Here is a 7,222-nt window from a genome sequence, read left to right on the forward strand (position 1 = left end):
GGAACTAGGAGACATGAAGACAGCCTTTGCAGGCAAACAGCCATTTAAGAAGGCTCACTGTGCAGTACATCGGTGACACAAAGATTCTTTTTTTTTTTTTTTTTTGCGGTACGCGGGCCTCTCACTGTTGCGGCCTCTCCCGTTGCGGAGCACAGGCTCCGGACGCGCAGGCTCAGCGGCCACGGCTCACGGGCCCAGCCGCTCCGCGGCATGTGGGATCCTCCCGGACCGGGGCACGAACCCGTGTACCCTGCATCGGCAGGCGGACTCTCAACCACTGCGCCACCAAGGAAGCCCGATTCGTATGTTTTTAATGATGGCAGTTCCAGGGAGCTAATGAAGCTCACAGGAACAATTCCTGTGCCCTATAGAGGTATACATATAAATAATCCCATACGCCACTGGCTGCTGGACACATACCCGTATATTCCCCTATCTGTTTGGTGAAGCCTACTAGTTCAATGACTATTAAAACAGGAAAGCACGTGGATGCTAACGGGAAGGTATATCTTCCTTATCTACACGAATGGAAACACTCACAGTCAGACTCGGGGCTTATTCAAGTCACGATTGTAGTGTTTGGAGAAGAACCTCCAGTCTTTTCTCATCCTACTATCTCAGCATCCTTATCCACCATACCAGGCAACAGGGCCACCAAATACTTCCTACGAGCCAGGCACGCCAGGTGGAATTTCTGCATACCCATCCGGATACCCTTCCAATCCCAGTGGTGACCCAGGCCGTCCTTACCCACCTGGCGATCAGTATCCTGCCACCACAGGTTCCCAGTACCCTTCCCAGCCTCCTGTGACCATTGTTGGTCCCAGGAGGGATGGCACAATCAGCGAGGACACACTGTCCGAGCCTCTCTCATCTCAGCAGTCAGTGACAAACTGAGATGGCGGATGAAGGAGGAAATGGATCGTGCCCAGGCAGAGCTCAATGCCTTGAAACGAACAGAAGAAGACCTGAAAAAAGGTCCCCAGAAACTGGAAGAGATGGTTACCTGTTTAGATCAAGAAGTAGCTGAGGTTGATAAAAACATAGAACTTTTGAGAAAGAAGGATGTAGAACTCAGTTCTACTCTGGAGAAAATGGAAAATCGATCTGAAAACAATGATATTGATGAAGTTATCATTCCCACAGCCCCACTATACAAACAGATCCTAAATCTGTATGCAGAGGAAAATGCTATTGAAGACACTATCTTTCACCTGGGAGAAGCCTTGAGGCGGGGAGTAATAGACTTGGACGTCTTCCTGAAGCATGTATGTCTTCTGTCCTGCAAACAGTTCCAGCTGAGGGCATTAATGCAGGAAGCAAGAAACGCTGCCACTCTTAGTGACCTCTGCTGCCTCCTGTGATACCAGCTGGAAATTGAGCTCTTGTAAAGCACCCTTGTCTTCTCTTCCTTTCTCTTACATCAGTAGGTGCCCAGAATAAGTTATTGCAGTTTATCATTCAAGTGTAAAATATTTTGAATCAATAATATATTTTCTGTTTTCTTTTGGTAAAGACCGGCTTTTATTAATGCACTTTCTATCCTCTGTAAACTCTTTTTGTGCTGAATGTTGGGACTGACTATGCTAAATAAAATTTGTTGCATAAAAAAAAAAGTATGAGGCATTCACTTTCTCCACATCCTTGTCACTTGTTATTATAACACTTGTTATTATCTGTTGTTTTTTTTTTAGCCGTACTAGTGGTTATGTAATTGGATCTCGTGGTCGATATTTTCATTTCCTTAATGATGTTGAGCATCTTTTCAGCAGCTATTCAAATTTTTGCCCATTTGCTGCGCTATTTATTTTATTTTTACTAAGTTGTAAGAGTTCTTTTTATATTCCTATATAAACCTATATATAGGTCCTCCAATTTTGTTTCTCTTTTTCAGGACTGGCTATTCTGAGCATTTGCTTGTTCACTTCCGCAAGAAAAACTGCTAGGATGTCATAGGATTGTGTGGAAACTATAGGTCAGTTTGGGAAGAACTGTCATCTTAACAATATTGCTTATAATATCTTAACAATAGCTTAACAATTCTAATTCATGAACTTAAGCATCTCCCCATGTATTTTGATCTTAATTTCTCTCAACAGTGTTTATAATTTTTGGTGTATGTTTTATACTTTCTTTAAAATTTTATTCCTAAGTATTTATTATAAATGGAATTGTTTTCTTAATTTCATTTAAGATTGTTTATTGCTAGTATGCAGAAATACAATTGAATGTTGTATATTGATTTATATCCTGCAATCTTGCTGAAGTTGTTTTTTAGTTCATGTCGGTTTGTGTGTGTGTATGGATTACTTAGGATTTCTGAGATCTGAGATCATATCACCTGAGATCTGAGATCTGAGATCATATCATCTGAGATCTGAGATCTGAGATCATATCATCTGAGATCTGAGATCATATCTGAGATCATATCATCTGTGAATAAAGACGGTTTTACTTCTTCCTTTGCAATTTTAATGCCTTTTATTCCTTTTATTGCCTTAATGCACAAGCTAGAACTTCCAATGTTGAATAAAAGTAGTGTGATTGGATGTCCTTGCCTTTTTCTGACCTTAGGAAGAAAATATATAGTCTTTCACATTTAAAGATGACACTAGCTATTAGTCTTTTATAAATGCCCTGTATCTAGCTGAAGAAGTTTTTTCCTATTCCTAGGTAGTCCAGAGTTTGTATCATAAATGGGTGTTGGATTTTGTCAAATGCTTTTTCTGTCTATATCATGGTTTTTGTCTTGTTAGTATTCTGTGCTAATTGATTTTCGGCTGTTAAATCAACCTTGAATTCCTGGAATGAACTCCATTTGATCATGTGTATAATCCTTTTCATACATTTCTTGATTTGGTTTGCCAATATTTTTTGAGGATTTTTGTAACTATATTCCCAAGGGATGTTGGTCTGAGTTTTCTTTTCTTGTGATGTCTCTGTCTGGCTTTGGTATCAGAGTAATAACTGGCCTCATAGAATGAGTTGGGAAGTATTCCCTCCTCTCCTATTTCCTGGAGGAGTTTGTAAAAATTAGCAGTATTTATAGTCTAAATGTTTGGTAGAATTCGACAATGAAGCCATCTGGGTCTAGGCTTTTCTTTGTGGGTAGATTTTTAGTTATTAATTGAATGCCTTACGTCCTATACTACGTTCCCTAGAATGCCCTTTCCAGTACCTTTCTGGCTACAGCATACTGCAAGGGATAGTCCCTTGTGATTGGAGGACGTAGGGAGGAAAATGCCATTTCGTAGCATACATGCACCTTCTCTCCGTTATTCAATCAAATACATTGTAATTGCTGCTGTGAAGGGATCTTGTGGAAGTAATTAGAGTCAATTAGTCAATTGACATTTAATCAAAAGGAAGATTATTATGGGTGGATCTGATTTAAGTAGTTGGAGGTCCTTTAAAAGAAGGTCTAGGTCTTCCCTGAGCTCAGAAACCCCAAGGAGTAGTATAGAAGGAAAATTGCAGAATCTTTGTACGTTTGGGGACCTCCACACTCACTTTGTTGGCGGTGGTCTGTTGACTTACCTCACTGGCATGAAGCAGCAGCTGGTCCTGCAACTGCTTCCCAATTGTTTTATGGCCTAGACATGGCCTTTCCTCAAGAAGAGTCCATGTGCGCTTGAGAGGAAAGTGTGTTCTCCTGTGGTTAGGGGAAGTGTTCTACAGAGGTCGGCTGGGTCAAGTTTGTCAATGGTGTTGTGCGAATCTTGATTTGCATCCTTGATTTGCATCCTCTTGATTGTGCATCCTTGATTTTCTGTTTAGCTGCCCTATCCATTACTGAGGGGGGTGCTGAAGTCTCCAAATATTGTTGCTGAATTGTGTATTGTTTTCCCTTGAATTCTGTGGGGTTTTACTTATTATATTTTGGGGTTTTGTTGTTAAGTGCGTATATATTTATAACTATTCTGCCTTCCTGATGAATTTTCACTTATGTGATTATAAAATGACCCTTTGTCTCAAGACCTATTTTGCCTGATAATTCTACAGCCACTCCAACTGTCTCGTTGTTGTTTGCATGATATATCTTTTTTCCGTACTTTTATTTTTAACCTGTTTGTGTCCTTGAATGTCAGTACATGTCTCTTATAGACAGCGTATAATCGGCTCTTATTAACTTGTCTACTATGACGGTTTCTGTCTTTTGCATGGTGTGTCTATCCGCATTTAATGTTATTATTGGTATGATTGGATCTACATATTCCATTTGCTATTTGTTTTGTATATATCTCATGTCTTTTTTATTCTTTCTCCTTTATTACTTTCTTTTGTATTAAATATGTTTTCCTACAGTGCATTTTCATTCTTTTAGTGAATTTTTTACTACAGTGTTTGAGTTCTTTTCTTAATGATTGCTGCATGGATTTCAATACGTATCCTGATTTACGACAATTTACTTCATATTAATAGCGCCTAATTCCAGTAAAATATAGAAACTTTTCCCCATCATTGCTTTATTCCCTTCCCCCATTTTATGCTATTATTGTCATCTATAGCATGTCTATATATGATATAAACTTAACAATACAGTGTTATTATAATTATTATTATTGTTACTATAATAATCTTATATTTTTTAAGTTTTTAAGGAAGAAGGAGAAATTGCATTTTAGAATCTCTTAGATTAACTTTCCACGACTCTTAATTTCTTCCTGTGGATCCATATTACGCTTTGGTTTCATTTCCTTGTTCCAGTTTATTTCCATTCCTTGTCTTCTCTTTTGTGCTATTATTGTCATAACTTTACATATTCATATAAGGCCAACAGAACAACTTTATAATTATTGTTTTGTGTAATTGTCTTTTAAATCGGTTTTTTAAATTGTCTTTTAAATCAGTTTTAAATCAGAGATTTTTTTTTTTTTTTTTTGCGGTACGCGGGCCTCTCACTGCTGGGGCCTCTCCCGTTGCGGAGCACAGGCTCCGGACGCGCAGGCTCAGCGGCCATGGCTCACGGGCCCAGCCGCTCCGCGGCATGTGGGATCTTCCCGGACCGGGACACGAACCCATGTCCCCTGCATCGGCAGGCGGACTCTCAACCACTGCGCCACCAGGGAAGCCCTCCCACTATTTTTTAAACCGAGTTTCAGTAGACTTTCTTGAATAAATGCTTCTCAACTTGCTGTATGACTTTGGCCAATTTGACCGAAACCTTAAGAGATTATTTTTGACAATTTTGTCCAGTATTGTGTATGCCTTGTGGGAGACAGGATTTGCCAAGCTGTTCATTCAGACCTTCCAGAAGTCTTGCCCCAGACAAGGATTCAGATTAGGAAATATTACAAAAAATATCCCCAATGAAAACAGAAGTCTGGGAAAATATCATAAGTATAAACAATAAGAAAACTCCTTTGTTATCCAAAAGCATAAACTTGTATTTTAATGTCTGACCCGTATGAGCAAGGTCCCATGAGCCTGTACTATAACACAAAATGAAGCCTCGTGTTAATCATCAAATCAGGATGGCATGAGCTTTCCCTAGCCTAACTGGGAGATATTTGCTCTCTTCAAAATTGTTCCCAACGACTTCTGAGAGTTCTCCAGACACGTGTCCCACATCTGCTCAGGAGCCCACCCTTCAGGATTCCCCAAGCCTTCCTCTTCCTGCTTCACATCTAACAGCCTATAAGATGACCACTCTTCTGGGTCTAACTGCCACCCATGGAGACCAGCTGAATGCTCCCTCAACGAGGGACACAGCCCCCTGCTCAGTTCCTGCATCTGAATTGTGTGCAGACTTTTCCAGTTTCCCCCAGAACAACTGTGGCTCTCATCAAAGCTTTAAGAGAGCTTAATTGAGGCGAAGTTGTATGAGTGACAGTTCGAAGCACGTTGAGGTTCTAATTATGAACAGCAGAAACGGACTCCGACTGATTAAATAGTAAAAGGCATTCATCGAAGAGCTATTTAGCAGATTGGAATATGACCAGGAGCAAAGGGAGAGCGGAAGCATGGACCACGGGCGGAACAGCCCTCAGGAAGCCCCCTGTACACGCTGATCTGTGGACAGTACAAATGGCACTGAGCCCCCGGCACCACCACCTACCTCCCTGACAGTGACTGCAGTCACATCCTTCCGTTCCATGCATGCCTGCCAAGGATGCTTCTTTCCCAGCTTTGCCTCCATTTTCAAGCGTCTGACTGACCAGGGTAAGGTCACATACCCACTCAACAGCAGCCAGAGGCCTGGATTTGGGGTTACAGGAGGGGGTGGCCCTTTGGAGCCCTCAGACCAAACCTGAGCCCAGAGCTCTTTTCCAGGACAGGCTACATCCTGCTCATCCTGTGTCCCTGTGCCTAACCCACAGCCTGTGTTCAGTGTGCCCTTATTGAAATAAACTGAGAGATATTCATCCTCAGAAATAAAAAGTCCACACACCAATGGACACGCTACCTTTGATAAAAAGAAAGCAGGTTTTTTTGTCATCGCCCCATCTGAGGACATGTTCCAGTTTCCATCTTGGCTTCTGCGTCTCAGCTACCGAAGACCCAGTGAGAACCACTCTCCCCATTGACATCATTCAACCACAGATTCAAGGAGAAGCGATGCTGTGAGGCGGGGGCTCTTTCCTGTGTCTGCAGAGATCAGTGCCAAAGAGGAGAGTCCTTGCCTTCTGTACTAAGCCCTCAACGGACTCTGAACAGGCAGGGGGGAAGGGGCTAGTCCATGGCCACGCAGCACATTGTGCAGGAGCAGATGTCCAGACTCCTGAGGAAGGGAGAGATCCTTCCGTTACCTGGCTCTTCCTTATTCAGGGCATCCGAGTCTCCATCGGTCAAATGAGTGCGCCGAGCTGGCCAGCAAGGTGGAGCCCTCCTGCAATTCCTCTGTCCGGTACTGGCTGTGCCGTCAGGAAGCCCTCCGACCCACCCACGTCTCACCCACAACACAGACTCCTCCTTGACCCCCCAGGAAGGCTCTTGGGAGTAAAAGGAAAGATACATCTAGATGATAGTCTTTGAGGGAAGTCAGAGGTCCAGGAAACTGTCTGGCATGGCTTAAAAGCAGCTACAAGCAATGCTCTGTTCTCCTCCTGCTGAAAATAGCCTTCAGATGAGCACGTCCAGGAGGCTCTGTGACTTCTGTTCTCCAGCAACTCAAAAGATACCTTGAGGTTCCTGCCACTAAAATAGAGCCCTCTGTTGTCTCAGGAGCACATCTCCGAGGATTGCTGTGAGAGCTCCAGCAATCCTCCCTGGAGCTTTGAGG

General features: G+C 42.4%; 1 pseudogene across 1 annotated transcript; it reads left to right on the forward strand.

Moving 5' to 3' along the window:
• Window positions 1–446: 446 nt before the first annotated feature.
• On the forward strand, window positions 447–1,364 carry LOC309966290 (tumor susceptibility gene 101 protein-like; annotated as a pseudogene). Its single transcript has one exon. The product of its transcript is annotated as a tumor susceptibility gene 101 protein-like (transcript).
• The last annotated feature ends 5,858 nt before the right edge of the window (window positions 1,365–7,222 follow it).

The sequence above is a fragment of the Leucopleurus acutus genome, assembly GCF_964270905.1.
Source record: "Leucopleurus acutus genome assembly, chromosome: 9".
Taxonomy (NCBI): domain Eukaryota; kingdom Metazoa; phylum Chordata; class Mammalia; order Artiodactyla; family Delphinidae; genus Leucopleurus; species Leucopleurus acutus.